The 22,764-nt window shown below is 43.5% G+C and overlaps 2 long non-coding RNA genes across 2 annotated transcripts in view; both read right to left on the reverse strand.

Moving 5' to 3' along the window:
- LOC129783970 (uncharacterized) overlaps nt 1-5,976 on the reverse strand; it is an 11,198-nt gene extending 5,222 nt beyond the window's left edge. Inside the window, exon 1 of the long non-coding RNA XR_008746183.1 lies at nt 1-5,976. This exon is cut by the window's left edge and continues 415 nt beyond it. This is a non-coding gene — a long non-coding RNA (uncharacterized LOC129783970).
- A 2,879-nt stretch (nt 5,977-8,855) lies between these two features.
- Nucleotides 8,856-21,062, reverse strand: LOC114010323 (uncharacterized). Its single transcript, XR_003551708.2, has 3 exons — nt 20,855-21,062; nt 20,159-20,224; nt 8,856-8,966 (listed from the first exon to the last, which is right to left on the reverse strand). It is a non-coding gene; the product is annotated as an uncharacterized LOC114010323 (long non-coding RNA).
- Nucleotides 21,063-22,764: the final 1,702 nt, after the last annotated feature.

The raw sequence follows: 22,764 nt of genomic DNA on the forward strand, positions 1-22,764 counted from the left end.
TCCCTTACGCCTGAGGTCTTCAGAGGGAGTCAGCGGAGAAGAGAAATGGAGGATTTGACACCCAACTCACTTCTAGTGGTACTGCAAATGGAGACAGAATGTCAGAATCCACTGCAGGGCAGAACAGCAGCCTGTATCACAGGTGGAGGGAGATGCACTTAAGGCAGAGAAAAAGCCAAGGAGGGAAGAGAAACAGACAGAAACAGAGAAAAGAGTGGAAAGGTGGCATGGATTTCAGAGAGGGAACAGAGCAAGTCTCCAAGGGAGATGTCGAGAGGCATAGGATCCCTGAGAGAAAGGTTGTGACAGACACCATAACACAAGCTAACATCTGATGGTGGAGAAAGAAGACTGGAGTAGGAAAAGGTGGACCATGTACCACCTGCTAGAAGAGAGCTTGCAGACAGGCAAATGAGAAAGAGGGGGGAAAGACAGACAGGAAAGGGCATAGGCATAGAAAAGGAGGGGATAATAAAAGAAGGTAAAAATAAGCAGCAGAAAGGCAGAGAAAGGAAAAGGGAAGATAAACTTCAGATGGACATGACGAGCCAGAGACAAGAAAGAACACAAAAAGAAAAATACAAAAGACACTGGCATACATTAGTGAATATTATTATTTATGGTCTCCTGTCCTAAGGTCCTTCACCGGGAGAGCACCTCAGATCCCTACTGCTGCTCTTCACTCTACAGTTCAGTAGTACAGCAGGACTGAAAGATCTCACACCCACGAGGATGTGCGTGGCTTTTTGCTGTGTGAGGGAAACTGGCCATCAGACCCGATGTGGCACATTGATATCCATCCCTAGGGGACACATCTCCATCTGCTGACCAGTATAGCCCAGATGAGCAGAAGCTGGTTGGCTGCATTTCTCACACTAAAGAAAACCTTGGCTGTTTAGGGATGGACCTGGATATGGCATGTCTGAGTGGTGAACTGATGAGCGAGCTGCTGTTCAAACTGATAGCAATAAAGACCTGCAGCTGTATTGGGTTCACCCTCAAATGTCTCAGCTTTCAGGTTCTAATAAAAACTCTCCTTGGACAGCAACACAGCATTGCTCTGACCTGTCTCACTGACCTAGTCTTTCTACCTACCTCTCTGTTCTTCACATCACCTGCCATTCTTCTCTCCTGCTCTTTCTAGCTAATCTCTCTCCCTCCTGTAAGTAGGACAGCCTCCTTGCTGCATGGCTTTCTGCCAGACTTTTTCTGCCCTATCAAAGCTTTACGGAATTTAAAGCACATCTGAAAATAAGTAGTTCTTTAAATATTCCTTTTCCTTCTCCAGATTCTATTTCCAATTTAACATTGCGACTACAGTATTTATTTTCCATACTTTTTGGCAGCCAATTGCGGGGCGGGTGTGTGTGTGTGTGCGTGGATAAAATCCCCAAAGCCAGAAAATTAAGAAACAGAATGAGGCTGGCTGACCTACAGACCCAGCAGAGAGTGCAGGAGGGCAAAGCAATCCCCACCGGGTATTGTGGCAGGGGGCTGTGTCTGACAGCCGGTCAGGAACAGAATCCTCTCTGTGTTCAAGACAACGACTGGCAAGCAGAAGATCAGAACTCTCACCTCCTACATGCAGTTTGGGTTTGGGGAGACAACAGGGAAAAAAAAGTTATTTTTAGCACGTGAAATATTCAAGGGCATATAGGGGTTTGGAAGGATGGGACTAAGTTTTAGCTCGTAGCTGACCTCTTGCCTTAGCTCCTTCTTCTCAGATGCAGCACTGAAAGCTGACATTCATCCTCTGTCTTAATCATTCCTGCCTGTTGCCACAAGCTGTCTCTGAAATCTAGCACAGGCTACCAGTGTAACTCTAAATGATACAGCAAACTACAAGGGCATAGCTATGATGTATGCTCTGCAGTACAGACTACGATACCTTTGTAGGTTTGAACCATGCCTAGCTCACTGGGATCTATAGGTGACACTATAACTTCTCAATCAGCATCATGAAAACATGCAACCTTTAAGAAGCTCATCTGTAAGGCAAAATAACTGTTCTGCAAGGTTGTGTGGCTCTTTGCTTTTCACCTAAGTGACTTGGTGTCAGTGTTCCCTACTGAAGCTATCAGCTGGGAGAACAGCTCATACTATTTTCGCACTCTAATTTCCTCTTTTTATAGAACAGCAGTAAATACATTTGCTAAGGCAAATTACTTGGGATTTTCAAAAGCATTTCTTATGTAGCTACTCAATCGAAAAAATGAAGTTTGGGAGGAGGTTTAACCACAGTTTTCACTGACATCGGGGTATACGTTCAGCACTTCTCAAATCCTATCCTATTGGCATATATAATTTATTCCTGCATGTACTGTATGAGGAATGAACACAACATAATCTCCCTTCAAATACCGAAGGAGTCAGTTCCAGCTGTGCCACTCACAAGGCAAGAGTGACAACAAAGCTCCACTGTAAGAGGCGAGGAATCAAAAGTACTATTATTAAACAGAAATCAAGAAAACTGAGCCGATCTAAACCTTCACTTCTATGAATACACAGTGAGGGGAAAGAGGTCAGAGGCAGGAACATTGCAACCAGTGCCCTGATTCTGCCATACCACCTTCTTTCTATTTCGTGCACGCTGTTGCCTGCTACCACTACAGTCAGCAATCTGCACATTTGGCAGTAGGAGCCAAGCTACTGATGTATTTGCTTTCTGGGTAGCTGCCTCCTCTTGGAGTCTATGAGCAGTAAATGCCACCATGATGTGACTAATTAAAGTCTAAAGCGTCCATGATTAATGTCAGATGCACACATATTAGAGCATTCGGGTAATAGTGACATGGTCTAATTAGGTCAGCTGATACAGTTAGAGATAACAGACCAGCTTTGAGCACACAAGCCTGATTCTACCGTTCCAAAAGTAATATACAAAATACTACTTTTCCTCAGAAATCTTGTCTCACTTATAGCTAGTATACCTATAGCAGACTCTTAATAACTTTTGTCTTAATTAATACACTCACCATCCTTGCTAGTATGAAATGCCATTATAGAAAAAGAAGTTAGATTTCACTGTTCTTGCTACACTAAACCTCTGTATGGTTTATCTATGACCATAGCCAAAAGTTTCCATGTTATCCTTATTGATTGTATTCCCTCAAGCTCACAAACTACCTCCTGCTTCCAGTCAGAGCAATTCTTTTAAGTTATCCTCTTGTTTCTATCTGTGAGACTGGGAACGAAGATGCTGTTCAGATGCTGTGTCTCATGGGGCTCATCCCATACTATTATGGTCTGTCCTCAGGCCTACCTGGCTGGATAACAGGGGAAGGATGAGGGAGACAAACCTTCACAAGCCAATGCAGAGCCATTTTTCAGCTAGACTTAGATCTTTTAAAAACGCTCCTTTCCAATCAAAGTAACACCTTATTTGAAGATAAACAATACATTTAGTTTCCTTTATTCCCAATTTAAATGTTATTTCAGTAAATGAAACCTCTCCATTGCCATTTTAATGAGATTTCTTAGAATTTCCTAAACGCTTCTTTTAACTTCCTGTTTCATAGAAGTTACTTGAAGATGAACAGGTATGAAAAAAATGAAGCAAGATTTCTCCTTTCCTAAGAGAAAACAAGCAAGAAAGGTCCATGGAAGCAAGAAGCACTCTGAAACTACGTCAAAACTGAGACAGCTGGGAACAGCTCCAGACTCCTGGCCTGGCTGTCTACTGAGGTTACATCGTACGTTCATTCAAGGGACACGGGTCGATCAAAGCATCTCCTTCCTGCACGCCCTGCCGCCAGTGGGAAGACCAGGAAGAAACCACAACATATTCCAGACTCAGCCTTCATATGGAGAAGCCGGAGCTGTGACTCCATGGCATGCTGCAACTCATGCAGACTGTGTGATTTAGACATGGACTTAACTTATCCTTAATGGTGGTATCTTATGTTCTCCCCTGGCAAACGAGCTGCCAAAGGCCCGTCGAGAGGGAGCCCTCCCTCCATGGGCAGCACACTCACATGGATAGCTCTCTGCAGCAGCGCACGGCGGCTGTCTCCAGCCAGGTCTTCTAAACTTGTTAAGCAGCAGCTGCATAAGGTAGGAAGAAAGCATTTGCACCATCTCAGAGCTACAGGAGATATAAATCAACTCAGCTACTGCAGATACATCACATTTCCCCTGCCTTCCAGAAAAGGCCCTCCTCCACCCTGGAATGGACAGCAGCCCGTGGAAAGCCCGTGACAGAGCAGAGGAAAAGAGCAAGATGGAAGGAACAGCAGAGAGAAAACACTACAACCTGATCATAACCCCCTCCCTGCTCCACACCACTTCACTGGCTTCCTTGCTGAAGGGACTGAGTGTAACTGGTGGCAGTAATGAGAGGAATCTGGAGTGAAGGAATGAAGTTGATCCTGGGCAAGTGGGGGAGAAAGGTCTTTTACTTATGTCTTAACATTTCTCTTTTTTCTTCCTAAATTAGTAATTAAATATTGTCATGGGTTTGCATGGCAAGGGTTTAGTAGCGGGGGGGCTACAGGGGTAGCTTTGGTGAGAAGATGCCAGAAGGTTCCCCTGCCATGTCCAGTGGAGCCAATGCCAGCTGGCTCCGAGGTGGACCCACCACTGGCCAAGGCTGAGCTAATCAGTGATGGTGGTAGCACCTATGGGCTAGCATATAAAACGGGAAAAAAAAATAAAAATCTGTGCCAGCAAGAAAGAGGAGTCAGACTATGTGAGAGCAACAGCCTTGCAGACCGCCAGGTCAGTGAGGAAGGAGGGCCAGGAGGTGTCCAGGTGCTGGAGCAGAGATTCCCCCGCAGCCTGTGGTGAAGCCCATGGTGAGGCAGGCTGTGCCCCTGCAGCCCGTGGGGAGGTTAACGGTGGAGCAGGTACCCGCCTGCGGCCCGTGGGGAGGTTAACGGTGGAGCAGGTACCCGCCTGCGGCCCGGGGAGGACCCCACACCAGAGCAGGTGGATGCCCGAAGGAGGCTGTGACCCCCTGGGAAGCCCGTGCTGCAGCAGGTCCCCAGGTCCCATGGAGAGAAGAGCCCGCAACTGAATTCAGAAAAACTGAAACAGGTTTTCTGGCAGGACTTGTGACCCCATGGGGGACCCATGCTGGGGCAGTGTGTGAAGAACTGCAGCCCACGGGAAGGACTCACATTGGAGGAGTTCATGGAGAACTGTCTCCTGTGGGAGGGACCCCACGCTGGAGCAGGCAGGGGAAGAGCGTGAGGAGGAAGGACTGGCAGAAACAACGTGTGGTGAACTGACCATAACCCCCGTTCCCCGTGCCACTCGGGGGGAGGACACAGAGAAATTGGGAATTAAGTTAAGCCCAGGAAGAAGGGAGGGGAGGGAGGAAGGTTTTTTTTCTGATTTGAATGCTAATAAACTAAACTAATTTCCCCCAAGTCAAGTCTGTTTCGCCCATGACAGTATTTGCTGAGTGATCTCCCTGTCCTTATCTTGACCCAATGAGCCTTTTGCTATACTTTTCTCTCCCCTGTCTGGTTTAGGAGGGGAGTGACAGACCAGTTTTGGTGGGCATCTGCCATTCAGCAAGGACAAACCACCACAGATATATATAAATTGGCAACAAATTAAATTAATTTTTCCCGAGTCAAGTCCATTTTGCCTGCAACAGGAGCTGGTAAGTGATCTCCCTGTCTTTAGCTCAACCCACAAGCTTTCTCTTTCCTATTCCTTCTACTTTCTCCCTGCATCCCACTGAGTGAGCGAGCAGCTGGGTGGGAGTTTGGCTGCTGGCTGGGGCCAACTCACCACATAGAGCAGAGAATCTGGGACAATGCCTGAAAGCAACATTTGGGTTTGTAGGAGGAAAGACATGGGGAGGCAGATGATGAAAGTGAAAATGATATCTCAGTCCTACCTTGTGTTCTCAGTTACACTCTGGTTTTGCAGAAATGATGTCATATTAACATAGAATTAATCTGAAAGAAGCATCTGGCCTCCAGTTCTCACCATAAAGCACATACAGAGCTATCCCTTAAGCTATGCTATGGGGCCTGTGGACTCTCTCCCACTTGACTTGAGCAGCAATAGTTCCAGTGAGCACATATAATTATTTGTTTGGATCACATTCGAATACAGAATTATGCCACGGAAGTTATAATGATTTCTGTATGAACACTAGTTATTTGTAAACAACAGGTGTAGGCATGATAATAATCTTCAAAATTTCTAGGTTTAGTGAATTCTGAAGGTTGACTTGGAAATGAGACAGATCAGTTAAAAAACAGACTGCAGAGAAGGGATTTCAGCACTGAATGATCAGGTTCTGTTCTTTTTGTTGTGACAAAATCCAGGCTTAACCTTAGTCCCTAAAATACCCTCCTCCCTTATTCCAAGTTTCTAATCTAACAGCTCTTTCTCCTGCAATTAAGACAGACCACTTCTTAGAATATTCACCCTCCTTTTTATGGTCTGCGTTTGAGTCTGACAATGCTGGTATGTCTGAGGGTTCCCTGGCAAAGAAGCCCAGATGTTGCTGGTGCCCGTGTGTCTAACCTAAGCCAATTCTTGGTAGCATGTGACAGCAAAACAACGACTTGGCCCATATAAACCCCCACTTGTGCAGCTGACCATTCAGATTCCAGATGTTCTGAGGAGATCTCTTAGTATTTCACTGGCAAGAGATGGTAGTTCAGCTTCTAGGGTTCCATGATTCTTTGTGGGAAGACAGGAGGCCAGACACGTCCATAGGTCCCTGGCTGACCTAGGGAAAAGAGTTTTCACAATCCCATAAGTTTTTTTTTTCTCTTCCTGTGGCATTTGGCTGCTATGTTTCCAGGCTCCCTTCCTAGCGTACCCCATTTACAGCAGGCAGCTTTAACTTGCCAATTATTGTAGATTCCTTCCTTCATTGCTTAACATAGCTGCACCAAGTGTTTTAAATTACTTTGGAAACTCGGCAGCAAAGTCCAGGGTGTCACCTGTGGTTCCCTGCTAGGTGTCAGCCTTAGAGGTGGGTTTTTATTTCCCAGGGTGTTCCCAGCTCACCTCGGATTGCAGAGGGCCTGAAGGTGGCAGAGCTAGGCTAGTACAAATCTGGCTTCCCACATGCCCCTACAAGCCACGGTGTTCTCTGTTGTTCATGGTCCCCAAGAATGTCAGATGCAAGCCTGCTTGTTAACTACTATCTCGCTGACAGCCTCAAGAATATTACAGAGCACAGTTTTTTTACTATTGAAATAAGGGCTCAGCGACAGCTCTTCTAAAGGTCTGTAAGTAGCTGTGAATACTCTTAGGGACACACTTCAAGACAAGGTTGCAGGCAGTGGTACACCCTGGGCTGAATGCAGCTCCTTTGTGGTCCAAGTGTGTCACTTTAACAACAAGAAACGAAGTAAAGGCAGTGTCCAGATCCATCTTAATGCATGGCTTGATGCACAAAGACAAGGCACTGCTGAGAAGCATCTTGCCTCAGCTTCTCTTCATTTCAGAATTTATCTGGACACGGGAGCTGAAGCAACGTGTGCATGAGAAAGAGGCAGGAAGCATGGAGGAGGGATACTGCAGCCGAGTGCACAGCAAGGAGGAGGAGGTAGGGTCCGGTGTTGTGCATCTCTGTGTATTTTAATTTTGATGCTTTTGGTTTCTCAAAGCTTGGCCAGCTTTTCTAGGCAGTCTTTATCCTCTGTCTCCTCCTTACACCCTTACCACAGGACAACCAGGGAAAACTGCTGGAGCTGAGACACTTCTCACAGAAATTCACACACAACCAAATCCAGGATAGTTTCAACGCGGCCAGCAGGCTATAAAAGGAAGAACTGGAGAGGAGGCCTTGGCAGTAAAAATATGCAAGGAACAGGAGCCCACACAGATTCATTCAAGAGTTATTTGAGACACTCTTGGAGATCGCCTAGGGGATCCCATTCTGGAAGGTCATATGCGTCTCATGAATCCCGTGTCATATCCGACAGTCCTGTGTGTAAATGTACAGCAGGAAGACAAGGAGTGAGGAAAAGAAAGAGAAAGAGTGGAAAAGCAGTTAATGGAACAGGAGGTAAGAAGCAGTTGCATCAGGTCTGCAATACTTGGTTGGTTTGTTACCTGAAGTGCAGAAAGGTACCCCACGTGGTTCCAGTGCACTGAACTCAGACTTCTACCTACCCTTCACGTGTGTATGCAAACTAGATACACCCTCACCTGCTGAGTAACTGAAAACCATTTGCATTCCTGTTTGAGCAGTCTAACTTTTGTGTGTACATGCAAGTGTGTGTGAAAGTGCTGGAATTTACATCTCCAGATTTCATGCGTGGAGTGGCTTTCTCCAGTCCCAGATTCCACAAGACCCTCACCTGCCTCAGCAATGTCACTGGCTTCTGCCCCACTACTGGTGTAACAGTTTTGGGGATCGAGCTCTAATTTTGGGAAAACAATAAAATACATCTATCTAGTCCAATGCTTTATTTTGATAAAACTCTAATTCACAGCTAAGCCTTGGAGGCTGAGTAGAGTTTCTATTAACCAATATCACTGTCTCAGAAGTATTTCAGACTACATAATAGGGCCTGTAAACATTTCACATTCTGAGAGAGATATGAAGTACATTTATTACCATTTTTGGGAAAGAATTAGGTTTTTTTAAAGTCTGTTTTATTTCCCAGCCTTCAGAAAGCATGATGGTATATTACATACATTTGAAGTCTTCCTTCTAAACCAAGTGATTAGCTTATAAAGAGCAACTAAATTACAAACAGTATATACCCATAACATCAGCTAATTTTAAATGTAATCAGCATATGCCATGAAAGAAATATGTCATAAAGGAGCACACTCAAGAAATGAGAATCAGTCTGGAAATGTTATGTGAGCCTTTCAGATTAAAAATAATTCTACTCACAGATGAGAAATAAAATACATACGCTGCATACCGGGAATCAAACCTGGCCATCAAGTGGGGGTATCTGACATTTCCATCTTCATCAAGGGGGATTCTGTCAAGTGGCAGCTCAAACTCTTCATCAGTAATCTCCACGCCAAACCTGAAACAAACAGCAGTTAGCAGCACTGGCTTGCGGAGTTCACATTTGGGTCAACAGTACCCACAATACCCTGAGCATATGGCTGCCATTAACTCTTTGTTACTGCTTCGGTCCTCAAGATCAAGAGCACCACGTGAATATCAGAGGTTAATCAGGGTTTTGATCGCTTCAGCTTTCTCAAAGAAAGAAATTCTACCCTAGAATCCCGGCATTGGTGGGGCACAGAAATAGAAATACTAGCATATTGAACTGTGTGCAATTGTCCTCTATAAAAAGTTATTCATTACACTAAAACAGTGGTATTGCTTAAACTAGTTAACTCTGAAAGGCTTTTCATTTGGACTGTTTAGCATGAAAGAAAATGTAGAGAAAAACTGTCTTTTCGGGAAACAGCTTCTTAGTGCTTTTGGAAAGCATTTCATAATGGCTTTAAAGACATTTTGCATACAAATATTTAAAAGTGGCAGTGTTTATTCATCAGCAAGAAAGTGTTTTCACCTCTTCAGAACAATTAAAACATAATCCTTGAAATACTGGCATAAGTAGGAATGACTTAAGCAATAATAAAGAACAAGGCATTCATTCATCATTTTGCAAAGCCACAAAAACTCAGCTGACTTTTGGGGGGATGTATTTTCTTTTCGGCAAGGCAATGAAAGTGTATGCAAAACACACTATTTATTTGTTGTTTTGGTTTCATCATCATGCTTTCCCATTTTACGTAACTCAAGAAACCCTTCTGTCAGAGTGCCATTTGTCCTTAACTGATTTTGGGGATTTCTGACTCAGAGGTTTGGAGCATGGAGAATGGCTCATTCTGTAGAATCCTTAACCCTGCTTTATTTCTGAGGAAGTCTGCTGAGGAGGACAGATACAGCTGCTTTTGCATTTGCCCTCAGCTGACAGCATCTTATTTTATTGGCTTTCAGCTTCAGTTATCTACATTCACTTTTCATTTAGACACGTGCATTTAGGGAAGCTGGAGTTCTGTCAATATACATAAACCCACACAGAAAGAAGGTAAACCTGTAGAGTTTTTTACCTATGAAGAATATAAAACCTAACTTGGCTGGGGAGTGTCAGTAAGAACAACTTTTCAGGAATCTATAATGGTTCTGGGGTTAAACACTGTTGCACAGGTCGTTCAAAGACCAGCTATTTGCATACGTGATTAATGGGCAAAATCTATTTACTTCCACAATCAGTTAAACAAAATCTCCTGATTATTGCTGTCTCCTAATCCTTCTCTCCATCACTTGCATCAAGGGATGCCATCCCAGAAACGAGTTTAGTCTGTACGTAAGGCATAAGCGGAGGGGAGTCTATGCTGAGAACCAAAAAGTTAGGTAAATTGGTCAACTTCCAGCTCTGCAACCAAAACAGACTGTTCAGTCATTAAATTATTCCTCTCTGTGTAACCATGGTTAAGAAGAAAGCTAAACAGGTTCCCTGTAAAGTAACATGAGATCCAAGGAAGAAAAAGAACAGCACTTAGTGCAATATTTACGGATTTGTATAGCAAGCATATGTATCTGGGGTAAAGAAAAAGGCTTTTTACATTCATCATCACTATCTTCAAACAGACAGGAGAGCAAAAAAATCACTTACTGTTCAAAAAGCAAAATTAAGCTTTTTGAATATTGTTGTGGAATTAAAGACAAAGAATTACTGTGACCTAAAAAACTGGAACAAGGAGGGGAAAGTAGTCTCGTAAGTCTGGAAGTTATGTCTTAATGTTTATTACCCATTTTGTCCTCACTTTTAGAGTAAGACGAAATAATTACTGAAGGGAGGCCCTACTTTTCTCGCAGCTTTGTTTGCCGCGGTACAAGAACTTGTAAAGCCTAGAAGGAGACAAAAAGTCACACACAGGTCACTCCAGCACCTTTAGTTGCTAATAAATAATCTTTCAATCACTAATTAGGCAGACTTCTCTGGGGGCTCTGGCTTATATTATTTTTCCCTCTCCATAGAAAAAGACGGGTGCTCTGATTGTGCCACTATTAGTTTTTGTATGAAAAAAACCCTCCCATAAACTATGGGGATTTTGTTGCTGGCCAAGAAAATTTTTGATGTAAAATGAGGGAGAAAAATCTTTACTTCTTCTGGTAACCAATCGGAAAAAACCCTCAGCAAAACCCCTTGACAGGCAAATGAGTAAGGATTTTCTTGGTACTGAACCCGATCTGATCTTGACTTGTTACTCATTCTATAGGTTCAGTATAGCCCTGAATAACTGCTTCTTTGATTTCACTTAGGGAAGCTAGTAACTTGTTATTGGCTGGTCTGAGCCAGATAGGCAGTTCTCTAACAGGGAGTGAACCACGTCACTGCAGCAATCACAATGAGGGTTTCTGGTCATACTTCTTTTGTAAGAATAACGTCTCAAATTGCTCTCCATACGAAGCTACGTGAAGACACTACCGAAAAAAAAAAAAAGGTTGTCTAAGTTTAATGCTCAGAAAAGTTACTGAACTGTCCCTTGCCAAGAGGGACTGACTTACACACGCACGGAAGAATTAACTGTGTCTTTCCTCTGTATAATTTCCTATTCCCAGCATTAGCCTGTAACTGATCTGTGATACCCCACCTGGGCAGCTGATCTCTGAAACCCCAGACATATACTTGACAGTGTACAAATATATTTTATGAGCAAAATACCACCATCATTTAACAAGATAAATAAATAATGCCATTTCAACGAGAAGGCTGGGTAAGAATCACGCTCCCTTCAACGCTTCGCTGTTCACCTCTGGTAGTACAAAACCGCCTTCAAACTGTTTTGACTGAAGCATTGCCAGTGACACACAACTCATCCCTGAACACGGCTGGGGAAAAACAGCGGTCTGGAAAGACCCCAGAGATCTCTGGGTGCCACAGTCCCCCTTAGGAGATGGCAAAAGTAATTTCAGTGTTGAAGGTCCCCAAGCTTCCCAAATGCATCCAGGGAGATGGGAACTGATCCTGAAGGTGTGGTCTAAAAGTATGCCCATATCCATTTACTTCGTAGGGTGGTGAATCCTATTGGAAGAGGAGGGGAATCGATGCAAGGTTCTGGAGGGTTTCTATCCCTGCCTTACGTCATATCTGCAAGGTCAGAAGACAGACTGGTCTAAAGGAGTAAAACCGGGGGAAGGGAGGAACAAGGCTGCACCAACTTTGCATACTGACATTTTCTCCATTATTAAAATTCCAAAGACCTATTTTACATTACTGATCTCAGGATTTCTGGAAACATGCTGTGACTACATTACATCCATCGTGCTCACTGGTGTGGAAACAGAAAAAGCATTGAATGACGAGAGTGTATGGCCTATACCATTTGTTATCCCAAACACTGATATTATACCTTCCATTCTGAACTTCCCCTCAAGCTTTACAAACACTTCCATGATTTACAAAAGCAGTAAACAGGAGGATCAAGTGCTCCAGCATGCAAATGCAGCCACCTGAAACTAAGCAATGATTTAATCAAACGCAGCAGCACGCAACAAATGAATCACTGGGTTCTCCAGGGCACATTTTCAAAGGCAGGTGCAATGGGCAGGGCTTGAGAAAAAGATATCTATTAACCGGAGGGCTAAGCCTATTTACACAGAAGCTGATGCAAAACGCAAGGGACTGGTTAACAGTGAGGTTGAGAGAAAACGCTTTGGCAAGAAGCCCAGAACCCTGGCAAAGGGAACACCTGCAAAAAGTCACATGTGGTTTATCGTATCAATACCTACATTTGCACATGCAGACTGGGAAATTGTTATTTCCATTTTATCATATGTTTAATATCTGCAATATCCCCAAACAAAGGCAGTTCTCACCTCTCAGATCTTAAATCAAGGAGACAGAGAGGAAGATAAGGTACATTGGGAAATTCAGCAACTGTTTTAGTCAGCGTCTCTTAATCATCTATAAAGACACCACTACTGGGTACCAAAGTAACTGTGCTTTTAAGAGGTCATTAGTGGAACAGATGCAAAAGAAATCCTCTGCAAGAAAGCAATTGGGAAGAAGCACAGAAAGCAGAGATGAAAAACTTAATAGGGTGTCAAGACTAGCACGCTACAGGAGCAGAGATGGCAAGGCAAATAAGACAGCAGACCAGGTCAGAGGGATAAGTAAGCCTAAAACTCTGATGGGCGTTTGAAGCAAGAACGAGACATTTATAGTGATATGATTGTAAGGAGAAGTAAGTGGGAGGAATTTTCAAACAGGGCATGATATAGCCAGAAAGATAAGCTGAGGGGATTATTCCAGCAGTGTGACCTCAGATCTGTCCATGGAACAAGGGCAAGGCAGAGGGACTTGGAATTGTTGAGAAATAGCAGGCAGTTGTGAGGTGCACAGCCATAAGGTTCCTCTGTGCAAACCTGTTGGAAATCATGGTTTCTGCTGGCAGGCAGAGCACGAATTCACTACATGCTGCATTTGCTTATAAAAACATGGCCTCTCTGCAGCACATGTTGTGTATTTTATACAAGATCATGAGGTATCTTGACTTGGAAAGCAACATTAACAAATCAGAGAGTCGCAAAGGAATCAGAATCAATCTCTCTTGGCATTTTTTAAGGAAACAGCAACAACAGGTTGAGTATTTCAATATTTATGAAAAGAGAATTTAACAATGGACTTCAAAGAATCTAAAAATTTCATTTTATTGCCATAAATCATAGGTTCTACCTCCCTCCAGAAAACCTTCCTTTTTCCACCTCTCATGGTACAAACACCAAAAGTATCTGCATGTCCTCATCTGTGGTGTTGGTGCCTATCTGGCCCTTTAATCCTCTCATCACTCTTAAGGAAGACACCAGATGTATCTCACCAGTCTTCATCTGTCAGGCAGCTTTCCTGAAGGAGAGACCTAACACGTAAAAACTAGCTTAGAAAGCTGAACCACTGCAATCTCTGTGTGAAACACTGCCTCGGAAAACTGATCTGCAAGATTCAGAGGCAAGGAAAGGAAAAGAAAAACCAGATTGCCTCCCACTCATTCTTTCCTTATATGCTCATGTCCCTCTGCTTTGTAATGCTTCAAATAACCCAGGCGCTGCAATTCAACTCCAAGTCATCGTTAGTTCATGCTATTGCGTAACACCTTTCTTGCGGGATGTTTTCCCAATTAACCCATTTTTTTCACCCTTTCAGAGTTACTCCCCAACATGTCAGATTAACTAGGCCCCTCCATTCTTGGCATTTAGGGGTGCTTTGTCCACAGCCAGACAATGCTAGGAAATAGAACCAGGTCCTGTGAACTCTCATGCTGTTTAAACCATTCCTTTAATCCAATACCTTTCTACCCTTACCACAAGGAATCTCACAGGTCCCAGTTCTGTGCATCTTCCCCTCAAAGCTATTTCAAATGATACCATATGTTTTTTGTAGTACTGTAAAAGTCACGCTCAGAGGAGGTCTAAGCAAAGCTGTGGTTAAAACCTGCCAGCTGTCACCACCTGTTTGTACTAAATATGGTCAAGCAGTAGAAACAACAGGAACTGGGAGAAAATGAAAATGGGAAAAATGTAGCTGTGCTTGCCTATTACATACCTTTCCCTGGTAAAACTGACACCAGCACCGTTAAGGATCTATTGCTGCAAGCATTGTCAGCTACTGGGGTCCAAGCTCCGAGACATCAGTCAGTTTACCAAATGGCAACAGGAGACTTACATTGCCAACCGTACGTTAATTACGGGAAGTACAAGGCCTTACTTCCATCTCCTTACTACTGCTCCAACAGCAGGTAACAAGACAAAAACCACCTCAAGAGGCCTCGCGGGGATTCTGCCAGAACACAGGACCAAGAATTATCAGAGTTATCTTTCTGCGGGTGCTAAGCTCGGAGAGGTTGTCATAAGCAGGGACACCGTGCAGGACCACTGCAGTGTCCCCCATATACACTCTTGGGGCTGCTTTACAGTGTGCTCAGATGTAGCTTTCATGTCACTGGGGCCTAAGAACACCTGTTATCCAACAGTTACCCTGCAGCCTCCCATCACCTATGTGAGATATGTGAAGGAAGGTGATGTAAACCCCAGCTGTTCATCCAATTGTTGACATTATATGCAATGGAGGGTGTGAACTGCTTTGGCTGATCCTAGTAGCACTGCCATGCCTATAAAACATGGGTGAAAAATCCAGGCTGGGTAACAGGCTATCAAGCAGAATAAAGGATTATTTCTTGCTTCTTTCAGAAGCAGCTCCCTGACTCAAAAGCTGCAGTGTTTGGTACCTGGAGGGTACAAGAGGTGTCATTTCCCAACCCCTGGAGATGTTACATCAGATTTCCAAACTTAGATGCAGACGCAGCGAAAGAAAGCATTCAGATAGTGCAGGCAGCAAAAGAATCTTCGTTACAAAACACAAAAAACAATGATACAAAAAAGAAGAGCTTTTCATCCACACTGAATGTTTTCTCTGAAAAAGAACTTCTGAAACGTCACAACTAACTTGGAGGTATTTTTGCTACAGCAAACCAGAAATCTTACATTATATGGACTAGAGCAGTTGCTACTCCATTCATTTTCACAGAGGCTCTCTGGGCAATTCCACCAAGCACCCCTCAGCTAGAAGCAGTGTACCAGCTGCAGCTTTGCCGGCACCGCCTGCTCTCCTCACAGCTGGGATCTGCACGCTGCAGCTGCTCCCTCATGCTCACAAGGATGCTAAAAATATAGCATTTCCTGCTGAAGCACAAGAGATACCTCGTGTCTGATACCCTCGAAAAATAGATGTTCAACTCCAGTACAGATGTTACTGGAGGTCCACCAGTGAGATCACCGTGCTCTAAAATCTGCCTTGCATGCAGATGAGTAAGATAGGTAAGAAGGCTAAGTGCAAAGCAAGTAGTGTACGTGCAATGCAGGCAGCCTCAAGAGAGCTATATCCTTGTGTAACAGGCTAGGAAAGCTGATAGCTTTTTTCTCTGAAAGCAGATGTAGATCTTTCCCAAACTGAGTGTGGGCAAAACTCGGCAAAAAAATTTCATTAAAGCCAAAGGATCCAAGTCATGATCCAACAGGCTTAAGCAGGGTAATTTGTAACAAAGCTTAGCCAGGGCAAATACTACAAGTAGCTTCTGAAAACGTCATTAAAAAATTGCATAACATGTCACACCATACACCATCTGAAAATATCTTTTGCACAAGTTAACATTTTGAACAATGCCCTCTCTGAAACAGCTTTTCATAAAATATTTGTTTCACTGGACTTACACTTTTGATTTTGTCACCACATTCCTTTTACAAATGAATTTATATATTTTAAGTGACTTTTAAAATTTTTGGAATAAAGTACCAAAAACTATTCCAGAAAAAGATAAACTAATCAATTTCAAACACCACAGCAAATAAACTTGAAAATGCTGACATTTTTCTGAAACAGCTGATTTTGTTTTGAGCTATTGTATTAAGAGTATCATATGCCCTGATAAAGTTAATGTTACCTTGTCATATTTTTTAAATGAGTCAACTGATTTTAAAATACAGCTTTCTATCAACTAAAAAGATAGAAGTTCAGAATTCTGAGAATTTCCCTGCAAGTTTTCTAGATGCATTAGTAGATAAGTGTAATGCTACAAAAAACATGACAAAGCACCCGGTTAAGTACATCTTTTAACCTTCGACTCATTAGCTCACAGGCTCAGTGATGTGGACCTGTTCTTAGTGTGGTCACTTCCATTTGCCGATGTGTAATGCTCCTTGCAGGAATGGAGGGGTGTTACACCCATTTTTCCCATATGCACCTATATACTCGGGATCGGTAAATGCACACAACTTCCTCATCTTAATATTCTAACGACTGTAACAACTCCAGCTGAATTCTTAGCACAATTACACAGGTTTCATTCAGTTGAATTACACTAAGATGAAATTGGTATGAAAGAGTGAAAATTAGAGCTCTTAACTCTTCTAAATGCTAACTGGACCTTCCACCTGCAGCAAACTGTCAGTCCAAACCATTTAAAGCCAGATTCCAAGGTCACGACTTGGGCCAATCTCCTCTTTGCAATTCACCTCGAGGACTGATTGAGTACTTCAGAACTTGGCACAGCAAATGCAGCACGTGTACAAGAGGCAGAGATTTCTCCAACAAATTCACCAACACGGACTTTAGGTTTAATTGTAGCTGAAACATAGCTTTTCTTCATTCCCTTATTATGTCAAGCTCTACGGAATTCAATTAAGACATCTATTGTACTGGAGAAAATTTAAAACTGCATGCCAGTACTGTCAAGGGCTCATAACATAATTACAGGTCTCTCCCGCACTCCACCCACTCATTCCAGCAAAACTCCCAATAAATTCAAGGAGAGATCTGCCAGGCTGAGAGCAGCCGAGTGTCGAACACAGCCTGCCGAGTGCTTCCCTTACCCAAAGGCGCCCTGCCATCTAGTGGAAAGGACACTCGGTTTTTCAGAAGAGGAACATACGGACACCTTCCCCAATTGTTGTTCATGTTTCAGATGTAACAAAAAAACCCCCCACAAACAAACAAGTTGCAAAACATCGTACACTGTATATCACATTCTAAAGACCTACGCAGAAAGCCACGAAGAAAAAACACAAACACGTGAAGTAAAAAATGAATCTCCTCTATCCATATTGTATTGAAATAGATAGCGTATGACCAACTTTTTTATTTAGTTCTGTAGCATACATTAAATATCAAGTTCCTTTTCCTAGTTAACTGGTAATGAGAGATTCATGCATCATAGCTTCAAAGGACCAAACCACTGGATTACTTTTTTCCATATACAGTTTTCTCTAGCTAATTGCTCTAAAGCTGAAGCAGGAATTACAGACCACATGGTGACAAGTAGTCATTTAGAAGGGAGTAAGTGGAGGTGGGAGAGATTAATTAGGGGAATAAAGGAATGATGAAGTACAACCACAGTATACCAACCACCTATGTCACAAACTGACAGGTCTATTCCAGAAAGGTCACTTCTGTCATTTTCCCCATCCCCAGCCAAGACATTCCCAACCCCCCCACCTACACAACAGCTTCAAACCAGTATTGAGGATGTGCTGAAAACTCAGTTTTTGCAAGGCTGCACGATTGCTAGTGCTGACATGAGAGGAGATGGGGAACGTGATGGGAAGGGAGAAAGCTGAGAACTGCCATTGAGTCATCAGGATTCTTACACCAGCTATGAAACTGTACCCTCAAATTTCTGATCTACTATGCATGAATGTTAAGCAGCTGGCTGGAATTGAGTTAACTTCATAGCAGCCCGTATGCTGCTGTGTTTTAGATTTGTGACTAAAACACTGGTGACAATGCACCAGTCTTCTGGCTATTGCTGAACAGTGCCTGCACAGAGTCAAGCCTTTCTCGTTTTCTGCTGCTGCCCCCCTCCAGTAAGTGGGCTGGGGGAGGGTGGGCACAAGAAGATGGGAGGGGACAGAGCCAGGACAGCTGACCCAAACTGGCCAAAGGGTTATTCCATACCGTACAATATCATGTTCAGCAATAACAATTGGTGGCGGGGTTGTCTTCCAAGGTAACCATCGTAGCTGTTGCTCAGAGACTGCCCTGGCATCAGCCTGCTTGTGGGAGGCACCGAGTGATTGCCTTTGCATCACTTTGTATTTTTCCCTTTGCTTATTAAACATCTTTATCTCAACCCAAGGGTTTTCTCACTTTTGCTCTTCCTATCCTTTCCTCTGTCCCATCTGGGGGACAGTGAGAAGCTGTGTGAGTACCCTTCGCTGCTGCCCAGGGTCAACCCATCGCACCCATCCAATTAGTTTTTCATAGCAGATACCACAGACAGACATTTCAGAGCTGATGGTCCAGCTCCAGTCTTTTGCTCTGTTGATAATGCAACAATGTACTGAAATGGCACCTCCAAGACAAGGAGGTCTTTAAATATGCCCAAAGGAAAAGTGAGGTAGAAAGCAGCAGTGAAGAATTAAAGCTCCTGGTGACAACCGGGACAGCTGTTATTTCCTTGTGGAAAGGAGACTGCAGGAGAAACAGCAGAGCCTGCTGTTTCCAGCTTGGAATAAGCAATGCAAAAAAGGATTTTATTCCCAGAGCTGAACACAGAAGACAGCTCTCTGTGAACACCAGTTTCTAAGCTGTTTGACAGGATAGCTTCATATCCCCCACAGTCTTGGGAGACTTGGGTTGTATCTGTGGGAGCGGGAAACGCGATCTCCTCCTCTCTGACAGTAAACCTCGTTTACTTTCCAGCTCAGAGTGACTCCTCTCCATCCAGGACAACACCCAGAAATGCCCACTAGTGAAACGGGTGAAATGACTAGAGAATCCTGGACACTCAGCACCAGCCATCCACAAGTACACCATGGCCAGAAAACACAGAAGCTGGGCACAGCTGGGCTTCCATCTGAAGGGATCAGGAGGGCTCTTATGTAAAGGCGTCTGTTGCTGTGAAAACACTGACAGCAGAAAAAAACTCAGTATCTGAAACAAATCTGACCTACAGGAAAGTGCTGAAGAGGAAGAAAATTTGTGCTGAAGCAATATAAGTTGGTGACTAATAACCCCCATGAAGCTGATGCCTCCATGCATGCAGGCAGACTGCAATCAAAGCATTATCAGGAGCTGTCAAACTCATTCCTGAACAGTGCTGAGATTTCCCTGTTAGAGATGGCAGGAAACGTGTACCCAGGGAGACAACTCTTGAAGCTTCAGAGATGTGTCTGCCTTGCTTACCTGGTGGTAGGGGAAAATTGCTCTAACTGTTCAGAATGAAGTGCAAATAAAACCAAGTAGTCATGCAATATTCCCTTTAAAGCTACACAGGATTATATAGTGACCTTTACAACCATTTGAAGCTACAGATATGACATTGCCTTGGACAAAGGGCAAGAATCTTGAACGTGACTGACCAGGACATGCAGGAATAATCATTCTAAGAATAATGAAAAGCTCGTCATGTATTTAATCTTCAGAACATCAATACATTGGGCACACTGAGGATGGGGAGGTAGCAGTGGATGGTCCAGCTATGGCTTGAAAATGAAAAATAGACTAGAAAATCCATTATTTCCCTGACTTTTAAATAATCTGGTTACTTCACATAGTTTCTCTTACACAGAAACACAACATGTGTGTCTTGAATGCACTTAGCTGCAGGCACTGTGAAAAAGTGTGCCTAAGGAGACACTCCTAGGAAGTTAAAATTCTCCCTCCCCACAAGCTAGATGGTTCTGGATAAAGAAAATCATTCTTACCTGCACTTAGTTGCTGCCTGAAACTCCTGCTGACTAATAACCTTTCTCTTAATTTTTTCAGGTTTTCTGAGAAAAATAGAAAAAAGACAAAACAATACTAAGAAAACACAACTTCATACACATTGAAAATAAATGAGCCCCAGATTAAAGGAGTGACCTACTTTAACCAGAGATTCCGTCACTTGGAGAAAGGGTCCAATTCCATTTCAAATATGTTGCCTACCCTATACGGTAAGAGGAAAATGGTTTCCCTTCCCCCTCCCTGTATACAGCTCCAGCCCACACTGTACAGGAATGGCATAAGACTTAATAGGGTTTACAAAAATACTGCCTTATATAAACAACATATCAGAGATCTCAAACAACGGAGCACAGTGGTGAATCATTCAGGATGCTTTGCTGGCATGTTTCAAAGTAAACATTTACTTCTGAACTGGTCCTCTGTGACCAGAACTCCTCCAGAGTAAAGGCTACTGCACTGAAAAGCACCCCAGTCTCCATTTTAGAAGCATTAGCAAAAAATATATAGCATGAAATCCACACTCAATTTTTGTTAACACTGCCAAACGCCAACTGCAGGGCAGATACAGCATTCTGCAAAGATGAGACCAGGCATCATTCTGGGGTCCAGCAGCTACCATTTCTGGTAACCGAGGGGCAGAAATAGGCAGTGAATGGAGCATGCCAGATACCCACCAGCTGATGGCCAGATGCTAAGGTTTCCAAGCTACCAGGGATTCTCTTCCACAAGGCATATTTCCACCTGGCTCCTTAAACCATTTATCTGTCAGCTTCATGTTGCAGGAGGAGTGCAAAGGTGATAAGGACTGATGATTTCTCCACTGATCACTGCTTGTGGTTTGCCTGCCTCTGTTAAGGGATGGAGAGCACACTGACGGATGAGCCTCTGCAGAGCAAGTCACAGTAACAAAAAAAAATAAATTAGGAGGACCCACAGTATCAAAACACCTAGGATCTATAAAAGCCACCTAATGGAAGAAGGCTCATTGTGCTTGAAAGTGTTTGCAAATTTCCCTTCCTGAAATGAACTTGGGGATGCTGCCGCTTTCCATACAATGGAACCCCTGAATTCTCAGCAGCTCTCCTTTCACATTGCAGGATTGGTGCAGGCAGGAAACTGGTACGCAATGCACCTTGTCCCACTGCAGATACTCAAGAGTCCTTGTCTACATGTCAACTAGCTAACTATAAAGGAAAGATACAGACATATCTAATGCATGATTTTTTGACACGTCTCAGAAGGTGCTCATGTGGTAGCATCAAAGTGTGAGATCCTGTCCAAAGACTATTACCTTTGGCAAAAGATCCCTCTTTTCTATCACAGGAGATTTTTCTGTGTTTCGAATTTTGCAGATGTCAGCAGTTTACACTCACAAAGGGGTCACAAATTAAACAAAGTAAATGTGGCTGATTGCACAGATGCTTACTAGAATGTAGCAAAGAGTGAAATGAATGAAATCGGACTGAACCAAACAAATGTCGTCACTCCACATGCTGGACTGATTCTCCCATCTCCCACTTCTGTGTGAAATCTCTGAAAGAAAAGACACAGATTTTACCCGTTTCCACTTTTCTCAACCCACACCCTCAAGTTCTAAGACAATAAGTAAAAGTGGTCTGGTTTTTATCTTCCATTAGAATTGTTTTCCACTGCAAATGCTGATGTGGTGGAACCAAATACTAGCCAACCAAAAACCTGAGCTATGTAGACAGCACTTGTAGTCAACCAGGTCTTCCTTGTAAGGAATTTAGTAATTCTACATAATAAGAAGGAAAAAACCAAAGTTACAAAAGTCTGAATTACTGATGGAAATTTCAGTGCTGCCCACTGAAACACAAAGAAGCATGCCAGAAAGTATGATTTCTGGGTCACAAGATGCTCTGCACAGCCATGAGGACACTACTGGTCCCCAAACCCAACAGAACTATTAGCTATATTCCGTTGCTACAAACTGAAATACTTGTGATGATACGAGGGCACATTTCCACTGGCTGAAGCACTGTAAGAAATGAGAGGATGAAATAATACACATACTCGCATACTGCTGCTTTCCTAGTTATATTTTGTTAACGTTTTTCTGGATCTTCCCTGACTTTTCTGTTTTCCGCGAATCCCAACAGCAGAGGGCAGCGCTATAGCCTGGTTTAGTCTGACACCAGCCTCTGAAAAAAGACCCCACGTGGATTTTTTTTTCCCCTGCTGTTTATCAGAAAGGCTATTCCAGGATACTTGCACTGGGCACAGGCCCAGCAGTTAGAGGCCCTGTCTACTTCGTAGGTATCTCCGGCTTCCCGAGTCACCCCGGCTCTGGAAGGCCCTGTCCCAGGCTGACCTTTTCAGGGGAAAATTAATCCTGCTTCAGAAGGCCAATGCTAAAATAAACCCATGCTTGCTGGTGAGTGGTGAGGCTGCAGGGAAAAGGACCCTATGTAAATGCATGCTTCTCATCCCTGGCTGTAACCAGTCTCCTTCCATCCCCATCACCACTGCTAAAAGCTGAGAACAACCTCCCCTGCTGAGCAGTGCCCAGTAGGAGAAAGTGCATAGCTTTGGGACAGCTTTCCCAAAAGCCCTGTCAATGGGA

This window comes from Falco peregrinus, chromosome 2, assembly GCF_023634155.1.
Source record: "Falco peregrinus isolate bFalPer1 chromosome 2, bFalPer1.pri, whole genome shotgun sequence".
Classification (NCBI taxonomy): domain Eukaryota; kingdom Metazoa; phylum Chordata; class Aves; order Falconiformes; family Falconidae; genus Falco; species Falco peregrinus.